The 20,409-nt window shown below is 45.6% G+C and overlaps 2 protein-coding genes across 3 annotated transcripts in view; one reads left to right on the top strand and one right to left on the bottom strand.

Annotated features, from left to right (window-relative positions):
• LOC307207528 (uncharacterized protein) overlaps nt 1-20,409 on the bottom strand; it is a 73,526-nt gene that overhangs the window by 3,201 nt on the left and 49,916 nt on the right. The window contains exon 2 of the mRNA XM_079961524.1: nt 730-812. The gene's annotated coding sequence lies outside the window, so the exon portion shown is untranslated. The remainder of the gene's footprint in view (nt 1-729; nt 813-20,409) is intronic.
• Nucleotides 1-20,409, top strand: part of LOC307207522 (uncharacterized protein) — a 97,292-nt gene that overhangs the window by 43,418 nt on the left and 33,465 nt on the right. The window lies entirely within an intron of this gene.

The raw sequence follows: 20,409 nt of genomic DNA, 5'->3' as shown, positions 1-20,409 counted from the left end.
CCACCACTCTTAGGCCTCTTCAGAAGACCCCTTCAGATGACCCTCTCTGCTCCCCGTCTCCATCCCCCCATTCCCTCACATCTCCACTTCACTTTGGCCAAGCCCCCACCTCCTTCCCTCTCTCCTGATTGTCTCTCTTTTCTTTCTTTAATGTGTTGTGGCTTTATTCTGCACTGTAAGGCTAGTGGTGTATAAAATGGCATGTGGAGTGGAGAGACTGGAGAGAGAGAGAGGCTTCTTGTTATATCCAATGGGGTCATACAGTGACACTGGTGAGTGGAAGATTACAAGCAGACCAGAGAAAGGACTTTTCCACACACTGCTGAAGGATGGAACTCCCTGCCACTAGATAAGGGGATGGCTGCCATATGGGACGGATTAGAGAAATTTGTGGCAATTAAGGTCATTGGCAGCTAAATATTTCCCCCAGGAAGAGAGGCAGCATGTCTTTCAATAGCACCAGTTGTTGGGGATCACGGTTCCTGTTGTGGACTTTGCCCTAAATATCTGGTTGGCCACTAGGGGAACAGACTGCTGGACTAGAAGGGCCACTAATTTGCTCTCACATGGCTCTTACAGAGAAGCCTGAGTATCAGCCACCTTCTTACAAAACTCCTTGCTCTCATCCTGACCTCTCCACAAAACAAGACACCTCCCCAACAGCACCTTCACCTAACCTCCCTTCCTAGGCAGATCTACTACAACAACACATGCACCACTTTCACATACTTGTAGAAGAGATCCTTAAAGGGGTGACCTTAAAGGAGTGACCTCTGCAATCCCAAGACAGTAGGCTTTGCGGGTGGTTAAAGCTAGAAGAGATGGGGGAGAGGTGAGAATGAGACCCAGAGCCAGAAATATTGTGTTGAGAATTGTCCCCTGTGGAGACCACAAAACCACTGCAGAATAGCCCAAACAGAAAAAATGTGCAGCCTTCTCTGTTTCAAACTATTGAATGGCAGTTCAGTGAAATGGCCTCTAGCATTTCCAACACATCAGCATCTCTGGAGAGGGGCTGCTAAAGCCTCCACTCTCCACTGATTCAATGAAGGCACAGTGATGGTCCCCCAAATCTTGGCCAAAGACACATTCATTAACTGCCCATCAGGGTTCAATTTTGCTCTGTAGCCACACAATGAAACCGCTTGCACCATTACAGCTTGCACCATAAAAAATCCCCCAACAAGGTTTGATTTTACTCAATAGCAACACAGTGAAACAGTTTCCACCATCACAGCTTGCACCATTTTTTTTTAAAAAAACAAACCATCCAGAAACAAACCACTCTACGGATATAAGAAACATAATGACCAATATAGAATATATAGAAATTGATACTGTACACACACACACACACACACACACACACACAATTATTAGCAATTTAATGTTATTTGCACATGCACTCATAAGTAGCATTGTCAAAGCAATGAGTGGCTGCTACAGCCTCCACTCTCCACTGATTCAATGAAGGCACAATGATAGCCCCCCCAATCTTGGCCAAAGCCACATTCATCAACTGCCCATCAAGGTTCAATTTTGCTCAGTAGCAACACAGTGAAACAGCTCAGTGAAACAGCTCAGCAGCAATACAGTGAAACTGCTTGCACCATTACAGCTTGCACCATGAAAACCCCCCATCAAGGTTTGATTTTACTCAATAGCAACACAGTGAAACAGTTTGCACCACCACAGCTTGTACCATTAAAAAAAAAAAACGCAGACACAAATCACTCTTTTTAAGAATATACAAAACTTAGTGGAAATGGAAAATGAAATGATATCATGAAAAATATAGGATTTACACAGAAAATAGAAAATTAAGCCTATAGAAATTTATACAAGATTAGAAATACATATTTAAATTGAATATGATTTGGACTTGTACCAATAAGTGGCAAGGTAAAAGGTAAAGGTAAAGGACCCCTGGCCAGTTAAGTCCAGTCAAAGACAACTAGCACTATCAAAGTAATTAAAGTAAATATAACTCCCATCTGCCCCCCCCACCTCCCCAAGCCCATCTAGTTGGGAAATTAATTAAACTCCCTAACAAAAATGGGGGGAAACCAACAACCCATTCTTACCTACCTCAAGGCAATGATCCAAGCCTCACAGCACACCAGACAAAGTGAAGCAGATATAGCAAGGAAAGAAGAAACCAACCAACCAACCACACCTCCAGAAAATCACACCCCCAAAAGAACCACCTACATCAGTGACGTGACTGAGGCATGTGTCCTTCCAGGCAAAGCAGAGGAGTAAACTTCGGTCCTACCGTATCTACAATTTCCTGGGCTTTGAGATACATCCAGTCAGCTTTGAACTTGTTTTTCAAAACAAAATGAGCTCACTCATTTGTTTAGATGGAATGGCAGCGTTTACTGCCCCTCTAATCAAGAAGCCAAGGTCTCCAGCAGCCTTATCAAAAACTAGAAATATGTGTACTAAGTTCCAAGGAACATCTGCAGATGAAACACCAGCTTGCCCAGTACTGTGTTTTTTAGATTCATCATGGCTACTTTAAAGTGCACAGTACAGCAAACCTTCCAAGTTTAGGAGAAGGCCTGTAGATCAGTTGTGCATGCTTGGCATGCAGAAGGTCCCAAGTTCACTTCCCAGTGGCATCTCCAGGAAGGGCTGGGGAAGAAATAAAAAACCGTGCAGCTTCTAGTTTTATAGTCCTGTTTAATCGTTTATCCTAATAACAATAAACCTTCTCCCAAGACATGCACAGTATAGAAGAGTCTTTCTATATAAGAACACAAGTACAAAAATCCTGAATATAAAAGGAAGGACATTTCAATAGTGAAAAGGTGACTTTTCTTCTCTTTTCTTCTTTTTAACTTTCGTGCACCAAACTATACTCAACCTAGGAAAAAAGGGGGAATCAGTGTGTTTTTCTATGGTTGCCACAGGCACACAGTGGGGGAGGGGAGGCTGAGGGGTTTGTGCACCCAGCTGCCTCTCCCCCGAGATAGGGAGACACCTACCTTCCAACATTTCCCCACTGAAAATAGGGACGTCCTATTCCATGATAATAATAATCATAGAATCTTAGAGTTGGAAGGGACCCCAAGGGTCATCTAGTCCAGCCCCATGAAATGCAGGAATCTCAGCTAAACCATCCATGAAAATGGTCATCCAACCTCTGTTTAAAAACCTCCAAGGAAGGAGAGTCCACAACCTCCCAAGGGAGTCTGTTCCACTGTTGAACAGCTCTTACTGTCAGAAAGTTCTTCCTGATGTTTAGTCGGAATCTGCTTTCTTGCAACTTGAAGCCATTGGTTCTACTCTCCGGATCAGGAGAAAACAAGCATGCTCTCTCCTCCATGTAACAACCCTTAAGAGATTTGAAGATGGCTATCATATCTCCTCTCAGTCTCTTCTTTTCCAGGCTGAACATACCCAGCTCCTTGAAGCGCTCCTCATAAGGCTTAGTTTCCAGACCCTTGATCATCTTGGTTGTCCTCCTCTGCGCACGTTCCAGCATCTGCCTTAAATTGTGGTGCCCAGAATTGGACACAGTATTCCAGGTGTGGTCTGACTAAGGCAGAATAGAGTGGTACTATTACTTCCCTTGATCTGAACACTATACTTCTGTTGATGCAGCCTAGAATAGCATTAGTTTTTTTTGCTGCTGCATCACACTGTAGACTCATGTTAAGCTTGTGACCCACCAAAACCCCTAGATCCTTTTCACATGTACTGATAGTAAGCCAGGTGTCCCCCATCCTCTATTTATGCATCTGGTTCTTCCTGCCTAAGTGCAGAACCTTACATTTCTCCCTACTGAAATTCATTTTGTTCGCTTGTACCTAGTTCTCCAGTCTGTTAAGGTCATTTTGAATTCTGATTCTGCCTCTGCTGAATTAGCTACCCCTCCCAGTTTGACGTCCTCTGCAAATTTGATGAGCATCTCCTCAATTCCTTCATCAAAGTCATTTATAAAGACATTGAACAACAACGGGTTCATTTTCCAGAATGATGAGGAACCATTAATGAGTACTCTTTGGCTTCAGTCAGTCAACCAGCTACAAATCCACCTTACAGTTACCTCGTTCAACCCACATTTTACCAGCTTCCTCGTGAGAATATCATGGGGGACTTTGTCAAAAGCCTTACTGAAGTCAAGATACACTATGTTCACAGCATTTCCCTGATCCACCAAGTTTGTAATTCCATCAACAAAAGAAATCAGATTGGTCCGGCATGACTCCTTCTGCAGCCACACCAGTTTCTTAGATGCTGCCCACTTTTCTTTCTTGTTTTTCTTTCTTGTTTTATTATTTACACCCCAGCCAATCTGGGTAGCTTCCAACATATATAAAAACATAATACAGTCATATCTCATGTTACGTCCGCTTCATGTTACGTTCTTTCAGGTTACGTCCCGTGGCGACCTGGAAGTACCGGAAAGGGTTACTTCCAGGTTTCGCCACTTGTGCATGTGCAGAAGCACAAAATGACGTCACGCGCATGCGCAGAAGCAGCAAATCGTGACCCGGGCGTGCGCAGATGCGCCGCTGCGGGTTGTGCTCTTTTCATGTTGCGAACGGGCCTCTGGAACAGATCTAGTTCGCACCCAGAGGTACCACTGTAAAACATTAAAACACATCCCTATGCAGCGCTGCCTTCAGATGTCTTTTAAAGGTTGCTTATCTGCTTGGCTTGGGGTCACAAACCTCCATATCCTCCAACGTTTCTCTCATGAAAATAGGGACGTCCCAAGGAAAAGCAGGACATTCCCGGATCAAATCAGAAACCTGGACGGCCTCTGTAAATCTGGGGCTGTCCCTGGAAAATAGGGACACCTGGAGGCTCTGAAGACATAGCAATAAGAGAGATGGCTGTCAGGTGGGGAGCAAAGGGCTTGCACAGTGAAGAAGAGCAGATGGATGGAGGAGGCAGCGATGACACAAGCTGCAGCGGGCAGATCTGCCACCCCTCCCAGATCCAGCATCCACAGCAGATTCTTCCACTCTGCTTCATGCAAAGGCCGGCTCAGGGATCACATACCCTCCAACATTTTTCCAATGAGAATAGGGACATACATGACACGGAAGCTGTACGCCGGCTCCCTCGGCCAATAAAACGAAATGAGTGCCTTAACCCCAGAGTCGGTCATGACTGGACCTAATGGTTGGGGGTCCCTGTACCTTTAAAGATTAGGATCAAATCAGAAACCGGGACGGCTTCTCTAATTTAGGACACCTGGAGGGTCTGCTGTGGACCAGGCAGGAGGAAAAGGTTCTGTTAACAATGATGCCTCTGGAAGGGTCTCCACCCTGCAACAACTCACCAAACACTTGCGGGGGGGGAACCCACTCATGTTTGGGGTGGGCCCTTAGAAGCCTACAGAGTTCAGGAGAAAATCCTCAGAGCTGGAAATTTGACAGCACTAATGCAAGAGAGTATTATATAGTCAAGAAGCTTCACACAATATGCAACATAAGGTTAAGGTAAAGGTAAAGGTACCCCTGCCCGTATGGGCCAGTCTTGACAGACTCTGGGGTTGTGCGCCCATCTCACTTAAGAGGCCAGGGGCCAGCGCTGTCCGGAGACACTTCCGGGTCACGTGGCCAGCGTGACATCGCTGCTCTGGCGAGCCAGAGCCGCACACGGAAACGCCGTTTACCTTCCCGCTGGTAAGCGGTCCCTATTTATCTACTTGCACCCGGAGGTGCTTTCGAACTGCTAGGTTGGCAGGCGCTGGGACCGAGCAGCGGGAGCGCACCCCGCCGCGGGGATTCGAACTGCTGACCTTTTGATCGGCAAGCCCTAGGCGCTGAGGCTTTTACCCACAGCGCCACCCGCGTCCCTAATATGCAACATAAACTACAACAAAGCTTTGGAACTTTAGAAGCCACAGTGAGGAACTTTAGAAGCCACAGAAGCAGGCGACATGGCCTACGAAGTTGGAAAATAGCCTTGCACTCTGCAGAAACACCTGCATCTCTCCCCCAACCCCCGGAACGTAATTTCAGAGGAAAGATAAGATATGCCTGACTGACTTTGGGTAATGTCCTTGAAGCAGAATTGCAAAGAAATCCAGCAACTTATCTTCCTTTTTTCTGGACAAGAAAAAGATAAATCTAGCAGGAACCCTTTACAAGACCAAACTGAAAACAACATGGTAGCTTCCCTAAAACCTACTAATGAGAAAGAGATAGAAAACAACATTGCTCTCCATAATGAATTTGGTTCCAACGGAGGGACAGATCACTGATATTAGGGAACACCTGGCTGCTATCACAGAAATTGCAAACCCTACCAAAGTACCATATTTTTCCGTGTGTAAGACAACCCTCTTTTTTTGAACCCCAAATTAAGAAATAAATATTTCTTGAGTTGTTCAGCTTTTTTTTGCAGAGGTTGCTCAAAATTGTTGAGCTTCTTAGATGGGAGCTTCTTAGAGGGGAGGTCCAATCACTCACCTGCCCTAATGTTTAAGACAACCCCCAATTTTTGCCTTTAAATAAAGAAAGCAAGAAAGCAAAAGACATTGTCTTATACAGTGGTACCTCGGGTTAAGAACTTAATTCGTTCAGGAGGTCCGTTCTTAACCTGAAACTGTTCTTAACCTGAGGTACCACTTTAGCTAATGGGGCCTCCTGCTGCTGCCGTGCGATTTCTGTTCTCATCCTGAGGTAAAGTTCTTAACCTGAGGTACTATTTCTGGGTTAATGGAGTCTGTAACCTGAAGCATCTGTAACCCGAGGTACCACTGTACAACAATTGTAAATACGTTAATCAGCCAGAAGTATGAAAGACAGATCAGTCTCTTCAGTCTCACTCCAACTTGCTTTTGCTGAATCACATGCCTGCTACTTTTTGTGTGAAGACAAGTCTAGCCTAATGCTTCTAACATGTAGTTAAGCTGTTTTCTTTTTTGTATGTGATATATTCAGTTTTCACTTGGTTCCCCTTTTTTTTGGTTGACATGTTACTTGAATTATAAATGTTATGTGGCTATTATAAATGTTACGACTAAGCAATGTTTAAGAACACCTTGCTATTGGTTACACCTGTAACAATGTTTGTAGTTTTCATCTTCCCTTTCCACTCTGATGTGACAGGGGAGAGGCTTGAAAATGAGGTTGCTAAAACAGCAATCTTACTGCATGAGCAGTTACATTGCCCTGTGAATTCCTTTTTCTGGAATCCAGATTTCACTTCTTTTCTCTTTCACTTCTTTTTCTGTATTCCTTTAATTATTATTATTTTCAACCATGGGTTACTAAAGCCAGGCCTAACTAAATTTCTTATTAGAGCAATGGTGGTATTAAAATTTATTACTCTTAATGTGAAAGGTGAGGGGGATCAGGATATTGCAAATATGTGACAGAAAAGCAACCCCATATTTTCTTCCAGCGTAAAGTACACAAAGTAAATCAACAAATATCTTTATTAAAACATAAGTGGTTTGACACTCAGTACATTGCATCAGGAAGAGCAAAGTTGGGGGGGGGGCAGCTATAATTCTGAGTTCAGATTTAAATTTTCAAGTACTCAAAACACTTAACGATCTCAGGGGTCGTGCTTTTGTATCAGCTATATTATATATATATATATATATATATATATATATATATATATATATATATATGCCCCTAATAATGGACAAAATAGTAGTAGCAATAATAATAATGAGAATAATTTATTTATATCCCACCCAGCTGGCTTCTCCAGCTACTCTGGGTGGCTTCCAACAAAGAAATTTTATAAATCAGTGTTTTAATCCTTTTACTCATTTGCTCAAGTGAGGGGGGAAATGGCAGGATTATACCCTGTGGAGGCCCCTAGGCATTCAAAATCTTGGGGAGGGGGAATCGCAAATTATCTCCTAATACGTTTTTGTAATTTTCTTTCAAGATCAAATCAGTATTACTTTGATCCGTTGTCACTGGGCCCTTAAAAGGCATGGGGTCCATAGGCTGGTGCCTGTTCTGCCTATTTTGTAATCTGGCACTGGGGAATGGGGACTTCATTTGAAATGTTTGTAGTATTACAGGTATATTGTCTGATTTGGACTCTCCACCCAGGAAGCTTCCCTACGAAGGCTGTAGGAAGTTCTATAAGCAAATGCAGCTTTTTCAGATGTTTACTGAATAAGGTTTAACTGATGCCTGTAGTGAAATGAATTCATCAGATAAAAGTTTTGCATTTCGTTCAAACTACTATAATGCAACTTCCTGTTCCGATTTCTTCCAGGCAACCAGTTTAGTAATACTGAGTGCAACCTTTTCTTCTATTCACAATATTAAAATAATCGACCACACCCCTCTGGAAATCTGCTTTGATGTTCAAGAAAAGTCTGATCTTTTCCCATTGTGGGCATTTAGCCCCACCCTTCTCACCAATCAGCTCAGCAGAAAGCATGTTAAAGGGACACCTGACCATTAAGTCTAACTTTTTACTTTGCAGGAAATGATTTAGAATCATAGAATCATAGAGTCAGAAGAGACCACAAGGGCCATCGAGTCCAACCCCCTGCCAAGCAGGAAACACCATCAGAGCACTCCTGACATATGGTTGTCAAGCCTCTGCTTAAAGACCTCCAAAGAAGGAGACTCCACCACACTCCTTGGCAGCAAATTCCACTGTCGAACAGCTCTTACTGTCAGGAAGTTCTTCCTAATGTTTAGGTGGAATCTTTTTTCTTGTAGTTTGGAACCATTGCTCCGTGTCCGCTTCTCTGGAGCAGCAGAAAACAACCTTTCTCCCTCCTCTATGTGACATCCTTTTATATATTTGAACATGGCTATCATATCACCCCTTAACCTCCTCTTCTCCAGGTTAACATGCCCAGCTCCCTTAGCCGTTCCTCATAAGGCATCGTTTCCAGGCCTTTGACCATTTTGGTTGCCCTCCTCTGGACACGTTCCAGTTTGTCAGTGTCCTCCTTGAACTGTGGTGCCCAGAACTGGACACAGTACTCCAGGTGAGGTCTGACCAGAGCAGAATACAGTGGCACTATTACTTCCCTTGATCTAGATGCTATACTCCTATTGATGCAGCCCAGAATTGCATTGGCTTTTTTAGCTGCCACGTCACACTGTTGGCTCATGTCAAGTTTGTGGTCAACCAAGACTCCTAGATCCTTTTCACATGTACTGCTCTCAAGCCAGGTGTCACCCATCTTGTATTTGTGCCTCCCATTTTTTTGTAAAGTGAAATACTTTACCTCCCATTTTTTTGTAAAGTGAAATACTTTACATTTCTCCCTGTTAAAATTCATCTTGTTTGTTTTGGCCCAGTTCTCTAATCTGTCAAGGTCGTTTTGAAGTGTGATCCTGTCCTCTGGGGTGTTAGCCACCCCTTCCAGTTTGGTGTCATCTGCAAATTTGATCAGGATGCCCTTGAGTCCATCATCCAAGTCGTTGATAAAGATGTTGAATAAGACCGGGTCCAAGACAGAACCCTGTGGCACCCCACTAGTCACTCTTCTTCAGGATGAAGAGGAACCATTGATGAGAACCCTTTGGGTTTGGTCAGTCAGCCAGTTACAAATCCACTGAGTGGTAGCATAGTCAAGTCCGCATTTTACCAGCTTCTTTACAAGAATATCATGGGGCACCTTGTCAAATGCCTTGCTGAAATCAAGGTAGGCTACATCCACTGCATTCCCTTCATCTACCAGGCTTGTAATTCTGTCAAAAAACGAGATCAGGTTAGTCTGACATGACTTATTTTTCAGAAATCCATGCTGACTATTGGTGATCACAGTATTCCTTTCTAGGTGCTCACAGACTGTTTGCTTAATGATCTGCTCCAGAATCTTCCCTGGTATTGATGTCAGACTGACTGGGCGGTAATTATTTGGGTCCTCTCTTATCCCCTTTTTGAAAATAGGGACAACATTTGCCCTCCTCCAGTTTGCCGGGACTTCGCCTGTTCTCCAGGATTTAAAAGAGACCTCTACATATTTTTTTTTTTTTTTGCAAGGCTATGAAAGATGTTATTAGGCACGCATGCATTATAGAAAATAATAACCTAAAATGCAAAACAGACTCTGAAGTAACAAAGTTGGAACTGGAAATATCTGTGCAAAAAACCCCACAAATGTAAATGAACTGCATCTTCTAGATAACCGGTATATAAGGTATTTGAATAAAAAGATGTGCTATTAGAAATAAATTGCACAATGGTCAATAACCTTGATGTGAAGCAGAAATACTTTGGCTTAGAGGTCAGGGCTCATGCCTATTGGCTAACAGGTGTCAAAAACATAAACAAAAAGCTAGAGTTCATGGCTTACATGATTTACATGATAGAAATGGAGACGTTAAGAGGTCTAATCAGTATATTCTTCAAGCGTTTGTTTCTTCTTCTTCTTCTTCTTCTTCTTCTTCTTCTTCTTCTTCTTCCAAACAGCTGCCAGAGCCATTATTGCCAGGCATGGGTAACACTTAGCAGATGCCAATCTTTTATAGTGGTATAACAAATTAGAGAAGTTTAAACTGGATGTAAAACTCAGCCAAGAGCATAAGGTCAAACAGATTCCTCACTGGCCTTGCAGACAACTTCGTTGTCCAGAAAGTGGGAGAAGCAACAAGAGGAACAGCCATTTTAGATCTGGTCCTAACCAATGTTGATGACCTCGTTAGTGGGGTAGAAGTGGAAGGATCATTAGGCGCGAGTGATCATGCTCTTCTGAAATTTACTATACAGCGGAAAGGAACAGCCAAGCATACTAGGACTCAAATTCTTGACTTTAAGAAAGCCGACTTCATAAAACTTAGGGAAGTGCTGGGTGAGATCCCATGGACAGTAATACTAAAAGGAAAGGGAGTTCATGATGGCTGGGAGTTTGTTAAGAGGGAGATAGTAAAAGCACAACTTCAGGCAATACCAATGAGACGGAAACATGGAAGGTGCCTAAAGAAGCCAGGGTGGCTATCTAAAGAACTTTTAACTGAGTTAAGATTAAAAAAGGATGTGTACAAAAAATGGAAAAGGGGGGAAACCACCAAAGAGGAATTCAAACAAATAGCCAGCACGTGTAGACACAAAGTCAGAAAAGCTAAAGCACAGAATGAACTCAGGCTTGCTAGAGAGGTTAAAAGCAACAAAGAAGGCTTTTATGGGTATGTTCGTAGCAAAAGGAAGAACAAAGAAACAGTGGGGTCACTCAGAGGAGAAGATGGTGAAATGCAAACAGGGGACACAGTAAGGGCTGAACTCCTCAATGCCTTCTTTGCCTCAGTCTTCTCCAATAAAGAAAACAATGCCTGACCTGAAGAATTTGGAGCAAATGATTCAGCAGAGGAAACACAGCCCAGAATAACTAAGGAGATAGTACAAGAATACTTGGCTAGTTTAGATGTATTCAAGTCTCCAGGGCCAGATGAACTGCATCCAAGAGTATTAAAAGAACTGGCAGATGTGATCTCAGAACCACTGGCAGTCATCTTTGAGAATTCCTGGAGAACAGGTGAAGTCCCGGCAGACTGGAGGAGGGCAAATGTTGTCCCTGTTTTCAAAAAGGGGAAAAGAGAGGACCCAAATAATTACCGCCCAGTCAGTCTGACATCAATACCAGGGAAGATTCTGGAGCAGATCATTAAGCAAACAGTCTGTGAGCACCTAGAAAGGAATACTGTGATCACCAATAGTCAGCATGGATTTCTGAAAAATAAGTCATGTCAGACTAACCTGATCTCGTTTTTTGACAGAATTACAAGCCTGGTAGATGAAGGGAATGCAGTGGATGTAGCCTACCTTGATTTCAGCAAGGCATTTGACAAGGTGCCCCATGATATTCTTGTAAAGAAGCTGGTAAAATGCGGACTTGACTATGCTACCACTCAGTGGATTTGTAACTGGCTGACTGACCAAACCCAAAGGGTTCTCATCAATGGTTCCTCTTCATCCTGAAGAAGAGTGACTAGTGGGGTGCCACAGGGTTCTGTCTTGGACCCGGTCTTATTCAACATCTTTATCAACAACTTGGATGATGGACTCAAGGGCATCCTGATCAAATTTGCAGATGACACCAAACTGGGAGGGGTGGCCAACACCCCAGAGTACAGGATCACACTTCAAAACGACCTTGACAGATTAGAGAACTGGGCCAAAACAAACAAGATGAATTTTAACAGGGAGAAATGTAAAGTATTTCACTTCGGCAAAAAAAATGGGAGGCACAAATACAAGATGGGTGACACCTGGCTTGAGAGCAGTACATGTGAAAAGGATCTAGGAGTCTTGGTTGACCACAAACTTGACATGAGCCAACAGTGTGACGCGGCAGCTAAAAAAGCCAATGCAATTCTGGGCTGCATCAATAGGAGTATAGCATCTAGATCAAGGGAAGTAATAGTGCCACTGTAATCTGCTCTGGTCAGACCTCACCTGGAGTACTGTGTCCAGTTCTGGGCACCACAGTTCAAGAAGGACACTGACATACTGGAACGTGTCCAGAGGAGGGCAACCAAAATGGTCAAAGGCCTGGAAACGATGCCTTATGAGGAACGGCTAAGGGAGCTGGGCATGTTTAGCCTGGAGAAGAGGAGGTTAAGGGGTGATATGATAGCCATGTTCAAATATATAAAAGGATGTCACATAGAGGAGGGAGAAAGGTTGTTTTCTGCTGCTCCAGAGAAGCGGACACGGAGCAATGGTTCCAAACTAGAAGAAAAAAGATTCCACCTAAACATTAGGAAGAACTTCCTGACAGTAAGAGCTGTTTGACAGTGGAATTTGCTGCCAAGGAGTGTGGTGGAGTCTCCTTCTTTGGAGGTCTTTAAGCAGAGGCTTGACAACCATATGTCAGGAGTGCTCTGTCAGGAGCAGGTGTTTCCTGCTTGGCAGGGGGTTGGACTCGATGGCCCTTGTGGTCTCTTCCGACTCTATGATTCTATGATTCTATGAAACTAAGGTTACCAGATTTTCCCCCAATGATTCCAGGGACACTTTTCAACTTCCTGCTAATTAGATGGATTTTGTCAGGGGACTGATTTGCAAATCCAGGGACTGTCCCCAGGAAACGGGGACATCTGGTAACGTTCGTTTAAATGTCAATTAAGAGCTGCAAGGGGACAAAGCAAAATAGATTTTTGGCTTTGTGATATGGTACAATTTTATTAAATATGTTAATGACGATTCACATAATTTAAACCCACACCCAGCATTTAAAAGAATATGATTGATTCAGTAAAATATATCTAACCTGCGGGTCCTTCTTCCCTCCCCCTCCTTTTCTCTGTATACCAATAATTAACTTTAATGTCTGTTGCTCTACTCTTGTCTTCTTAGGGATGCGGGTGGCACTGTGGTCTATGGAGCCTCTTGGGCTTGCCAATCAGAAGGTTGGTGGTTCGAATCCCCATGACAGGGTGAGCTTCCGTTGCACTGTCCCAGCTCCTGCCAACTTAGCAGTTCGAAAGCATGCCAGTGCAAGTAGATAAATAGGTACCGCTGTGGTTGGAAGGTAAACAGTGTTTCCGTGCACTCTGGTTTCCATTATGGTCTTCCATTGTGCCAGAAGCAGCATAGTCATGGTGGCCACATGATCCGGAACGCTGTCTGTGGACAAATGCTGGCTCCCTCAGCCTGAAAGCAAGATGAGCACTGCAACCCCATAGTCGCATTTGACTGGACGTAATCATCCAGGGGTCCTTTACCTTTTTACCTTTACCTTTGTCTTCTTAGGAACCGTACAATGCGACCTTTATTGCTACCCTTCAGTTTCTCTGTATTCAATAACTTTTTACTTTATTTTTCTTTCCTTATTCCGTATAATTTAAAGATGCACTTCTATGTATGTACAAAACAAGGTTTTTTTGATACTTTTTCCCCTCCAAAATTTTTATAAAAAACATTATTTACAAAAGGAGGAGGAGGAGGAGAGAAGTTGAAGAAGCACACACACAGCTCAGACATGGTAGCTGCAGAGACCAGTGGATGCTGATATGGCAGAGGAAATCCATGGAAAGGGAAGGAATGCCTTCTAGTTATTTGAAATGCACTCTGCTGAGGTTCAGAAACCCTTTCCTCTCAGAAACATCATGAGATCTGGACACCAGAAGATGCATATAGCTGAGAGAAAAATTTCTGCTCAGTGTCTGAACCCCTGCTTTGCATGTAGAAGGTCCCAGGGTTCAATCTTTGGTGACATATCCAGGTAGAAATGGGCCTGTGAGAGGCTTCAGCCTGAAATCGGGGGGGGGGGGGGGGGCTGTGCCAAATATGTGCAAACAAGGCAGACCAACAGTCTGCCTTAGCATTTTATTTTATGTCATTATTATTATTCTTCAAACAAGCAAATATTTATATACAAGCAAATATCAAAGTGGTTTACAATAATACATGAAACCATATAATAAAAGCCATAAAAATAAAATCAGGCATCAATGAACTATTGTGGAAAGATGTATTCTTAAATGCCTGCATAAGCCTAGCAGAATATAAAACTTTTCAGCAGGCGTTTAAAAGTGTTAGCTGAAGACACCTACTGAATTTCTAGTGGCAGAGTGTTCCACAGGACTGGGTTGTTGGCACTAGAAGTTCGGGTTCTTTATATGAGCCTCATGAAAAACGGAAAACCCTTTCGTCTAGCGGGTTTTTCGTCTTGCGAGGCATTCGTCTTGCGGGGCACCACTGTATATTCCTTAACACCTCTTCCCCCACTAATGATCTGCAAACGTTTGAGGGTGTTATTTCTACTAAAATGAAAGGCAATATTGCAAGCACACCAGCAGAGGGTGGCGGAGCCTGCACAATAAGGCTTTACTGTGCAGCTTGGATTTAAAATTAACAGCACAACCCTATGCAAGTTACTCAGAGATTCCACTGAGTTCAATAGAGGTTACTCCCATGTAAGTGCAGTGCTTCTTTTTCTAGAGAAAAAGGTGCCAGAACGCTCCTCTTTCAGGAGACCCACCCCAGAGCCTAAAGAAGATCTCTTTGGGCTGGGGGTCTCCTTGCTAGCCAGAGGCTTATTGAGGCTGCTCAGCTGAGGTGAGGGAAGCCCTCCATGCCTCAGCTGAGCAGCTTAACAAGTGCCCCTCCCACCTTTCTGTGAGCCAGAACTGCATGGTAGCTTGCAAAGCTGAGCTGCAGTTTTCCCGCGCATCAGTTGCTAGCTGGGAGATTGAAGAGCCTCAGCAAAGCTCAGCTGTGCCTCCGGTGTACGAAGGGACCCTCTCCGGAGCGCATAGGCTCTGGGGAGAGAGAGTTTCCTCGTGAACCGGAGGTCAGGTCTTTCCCCCACAAGAAAACTACATATATATATATATTTCCTTTTAAAAGAATGATCAATTATATAATTATATTACATGTGTAGAACTTTGAGAATTATATGGAATAAGGAAAGAAAAATAAAGCAAAAAGTTATTGCGTGTTGAGTCCCACAATGCCACCCCCACCAAGAAATGCACACATCACACATTAATTTTTGTTTAAGGTTTTTGGCATCAATTTTGGCCACAACTTTATTTAAATACAGAATTGTGAGTGGTTGCTTAGGCATTGGTTATGACTATCTGTCCATGCCCAGGGACAGAGCTGACTTCCGGATTCCAGCGGAAGCCAGCATGGGAAACAAGTATTGGGTGAGAAAGTGAGGCTGGGCAACAAACCATCACTTCTCACCCTCATGTTCCGGTGGGGCTTGCACGGCCCAGGTCCGATTCCAGGGACAAGGACGAAAGAATGGCAAGCCCCTGGATTCCTTTAACGGAATTCCCTTTTCCGCACCACCATTGGAGGGGTAGGCACTTACCCCTCCTCCAACCAATTTTTAACCAATGCCTAACTGCCATGGAGCACCAAGCTCACCGCCAAACCACTCACAAACCCAGCCAGGACCTCAGCTTAGCCACCACCGCACCCAGCCAAGCCTCATTCCCTGAGGCCGAAAGGTGCACCCCATCCTCCCTGAAGAGGGATTCATCCCGAAAAAGAATCTCGGGGTGGGAAATCACATCACCACCCAGCTCCAAGATCTTTCTCGACACCGCAGCATTGATACGTTTCCTGGCCCTTTTGGTGGCAGCTGGGCAACGACTTCCCCTCCAAACCCGTCGTTGCAAAAGCCTTGACCAAAATTTTTTTGCTGTTGGCATCATCGCCCGCAGCACTTCCAGGTCGCTCAAGATTGCCGCTCGTAACGACAGACAGTCCATGGAAACCAGGTCGTTCTCGCCCAGTTGCACCACAATAGCCGTGGGCGGCCCTTCCAAAAACATCTGCCTCCGAATCAGCGGCAGGAACTCTGACCAGCGCATTCCTCGCCTGGACAGCCAAGACAAGTGGACATGTGGAGGAAGGCCGAGACCTGTTCCCAATCCAGACTGTCGGACTCCAATGCCAGCCCAGTGCACGATACTGTGTCCCACCATCCAGATGCGGACCGCTGCTAAACCTGAGATAAACAAGCAAACAAAATGTCAGCATACCACCTTGCTAACGGACGTAACCTTTAAACGCATTAGATTTCCAGCGACCCATATCCCTAATTCTGTCAGCTGACAGACCCCAGTGTGCTGCAGTCGTGGCAGCCCCGATCCTGAAGGAATGAGGGGCAAAACCATTAGCAGACTCCCCACAAGCCATGATCGCCTTCCGCATCACCATTGCCAACTGGTGCCTCGATAAGGGCAATCCATTTTCATGTTTCAACAACGGGCCATCCCCTGCAGGGCGAACAGCCAGGAACCTTCTAACATCCTTTACTGGGCAAGGGCCTGCTTCCTTTGAAGCAGGGAGACGAACGAGGGCTCCCCTGCCCCTCTGATCCGTTTTTGAGTTCCTAATTGTGAGTCTCAGCTCCGCAGGGAATAGCTGCACATCCTGGAAGAGCAGACCCCTAGATCTACCGTCCCTGTGAACTTCGAGCACAAGCTCGCCCACCCGTAAGGCACCAAAAAAGGCAATAGAGAAAGCCGCCGAAAAATGGCGAGCCTCATATTTGGACCAGCATACATTCCGCAGCACTTTGCGCATCCTGTTCAGCAGGTCAAATGAGATAGGGCATCGGGAAGCTGGACGGGGAGGACACATCCTACTCCAACCCTCCAGAGCCTTGCGAACCACAAATTTTGCGCGAGGATCCTTGTCAAAATATGATTTACAGAAAAAGGCTATGGCAGCCGCTTGCATCCTAATTGTCTTGGCTGCACGTCCCAACTGAAACAGGTGCGCCAAGTATCTCAACACCTGAGAGGTGGATGGTGGGCCCCTCCTTTCCCTATTGGCTGGCAGATGGGAAAAGCTAATAAAATCAGCCCAAGCTTTAGAGTACGACCGGAGAGTAGAAGGGGAAATAGATGCTGCTACTCCCTGAAAAACTAATTGCTGCCAAGGTTCCAGAGATGATCCGGAAAATATTCCGGACGTTCCTGAGCCTCTGGAACCAGAAGTCTGAACCACTCCATCTGAAAACGGGACAGAGCATCAGCAATTTCGTTAGACACCCCAGGGATGAAACGTGCAGAAAACACTATATTACAATGCAAACAGCGCAATACAAAAGCCCGCAAAAGGGCCGACACCCTGGGAGAGCGTGACGACAGCTTAGCCAACACGTTCACCACCGCCTGGTTGTCAGTCCAGAAGCAAACACGACGGTCTCTGAAATCATCGACCCACAAGTGTACAGCTACTGCAATGGGAAAAAACTCAAGAAAAGTTAGATCCCGCGTAATGGCTTCTCCTTGCCAGGCGGGTGGCCAACGCTTGGCGCACCATCTGCCTTTCCAATACAGACCAAAGCCCAGGGAACCCGCAGCATCCGAGTGGACGTGAAAATCATTATGCAGATTCAAGGTGTCTTGCCACAGGGATACACCATTGAATCCTTCCAGGAAGTCAGGCCAAATTAAAAGATCAGCCTTGACCTCACTGGAGAGGCGCCCAGGTGCCACCACCCTGCAGGCAAAATTCAGGTGACCCAATAACGACTGGAGTTGCCTCAGTGACACTTTCTTCAAAGGCAGCAATTCCTCTATAACCTTCTTCAACGCAACCAGCTTATCCCTTGGCAAGCTGGAAGTTTGAGAGACAGTATCTAACAGGATGCCCAAGTAAGTAAGCTGGGTAGAAGGACCCTCAGTTTTTCCCGCTGCAAGCGGAACGCCCAATTCCTGCGTAAGCTCAGCAAAGGCATGCAGCAACACCGAGCAGTTGCCAGTATCGTGAGCCGAGGCCAGTAAAAAATCATCCAGATAATGAGTGACTCCGCCCATTCCAGTCTTCTGTTTGAGGGCCCACTCCAAAAACGTACTAAAAGATTCAAAAGCGGCACACGCTATTGAACAACCCATAGGCATGGCTTTGTCAAAGTAATAGTTTCCCTCAAACTGGAAACCTAGCAGCCAGAAGTCCTCTGGATGAATTGGCAACAAACGAAATGCCGATTCGATGTCGCATTTCGCCAATAAGGCAGCCCGGCCAAACTTCCGAATCATCTTGATCGCTTGATCAAGAGAAGCGTACTTTACAGAGCAAAGCTCCTGAGGAATAACATCATTGACGGAAGTGCCCACAGGATGCGACAAGTTATGGATCAAGCGATATTCACCCGGGGCCTTCTTTGGTACTATACCTAATGGAGATATGTGCAAATTAGGAAATGGGGGAGTACTAAAAGGACCAGCCATACGATGCATGGCAACCTCCTTTGCAATCTTTTTCCGGGCTATTTCAGGGAGCTCATAAATTGACTTTTGATTGATAGGATTCCGTGCCACGGGAGGCATGGCTACCGGAATCCTAAAACCAATTGAAAAACCATTAACTAGATAACGTGCCGCAACCTTATCAGGGTAAGATTGCAGCCAAGCTTGGAGGGCCGACGAACGTACAGGGGTGTGAGCCAAGGAGGTCAACACGTTATTTCCCTGTTCCTGAAGTTGAGGGAAGGGGAACTGACTTGGAGGGTTGCTGAGCACCCCCTCTTGCCCCACGAAAGGGCCGTCTACCACCAAAACAAGCGGAAGCCGTATGCGCTCCGTTGCATTTCTCACACAAGTGGGCAAATCTGCACGTTGCACGCTGGCAGGAGCCCCTGTTAAAATTCCAGCATACAAAACGCCGACCCGCACCAAAAGCAGAAATCCTCGGCTTTTGCTGTTCCGTCGCCTTTTTGTCTATGAGTGGAGCCACATGAGTGGTCCACACATCGAGATCCTTGCGATCCCAGCGAGCCGAAGGAATCTTGGCGGCGCGGCGCCTGAAATTCTCATCATATTTGATCGCCACTTTTCCACCAGCTTTGGTGAATGCAGAGCGAACAATAGATAGATAGACTATCAAATGAAGAGATCTCCTTGGGTAAGCAGCAGAGACCACGCCAGCGAAGACCTGGAAACAATCGAGCCAATGTTCGAATGTCCTATCCGCACTGGAGGCCCCAGGGAGTTTTTTGGATGAGGAACCTATCTTCTCTTGCTCCTCCGAAGGTGGGAGCAACTTGAATATGTCTACATACCGTCCATTTAGAATCCTGGACCGCAGTTTAGCTGACAAATGCGAGCCTGGTATGATGTCCCTAGCGGAGTTGGTCGAGACTTTAATGTCAGGAACCAAGGCACCATCCTTACATTCCTGTACTGCACCGTATTTTGCCCGATGTGTGTTTGCCCTTCGCTCCCAAGCCCACCGGGGAAGTCCCGAAGCCGATTCGCCAAAACCCCAATAAAGCTCCATAGCGTTACCCTCGCCATCGGAATCAGAGGATGACATACCAGAGTAAGAGGAAGATGAGTCGTCCTTCCTTCTTTTTGAACGCTTCCTGGAAGATCTCTTACGGCGCCGCTTCCCCCCCGAGGACTTCCTGGCAGGGACTGGAAGACTGTCCTCAATTGAAGACTCAGAATCAGGATTCAGCAGGGGTGTAGCTGAAATAGACTGCGAAGAGACAACACGTGAGAGGTTGGAACCCGATGCCACCTCAGGAGGAAGCTGAGGGGTGGCACGTCGGCAAACTGAAGCTCCCGAAGGGCCACGTCTTCCTGAGGGTCTTCTGGTGGAACAAGCAGACCTACGGGACCGACCCCGTGCTGCAGGTAAGTCAGGGGGCTGGGCTGACAGGGTGTCCCCCGCAGGTGACCCTTCTCTCCCATTTTCACTAGATGCCGGTGATGCCGGAGACGACACCATCGCGGGTGAAGGGCGCCTTCCAGATGCAGATGACTGGGTGGAGCAATGTTGAAGAAAGCCATCCATTTCAGTTGCAAAACGGATAAGGCTGCTGGGTCACCGGCCATGCTTGCCACCAAGGATTGAACCCGCCCTAGCGGCTGATCCGGAGTGCGTGAGCGAGCGCCTGGGATGGACCTCTGATAGGCCGCTTCGGGGCAGCAGCTGGGCCCGTGCGGGCAGCGGCTTTCTTTGGAGCCATACCTGCTAGATGGAGAATAAATCGGAATAATTAATATCACCAGAACCAATCAATAAAATTCGGTT

Source organism: Podarcis cretensis, assembly GCF_951804945.1.
Source record: "Podarcis cretensis genome assembly, chromosome: Z".
NCBI classification, from domain to species: domain Eukaryota; kingdom Metazoa; phylum Chordata; class Lepidosauria; order Squamata; family Lacertidae; genus Podarcis; species Podarcis cretensis.
This window is presented reverse-complemented; position numbering and strand designations above follow the sequence as displayed.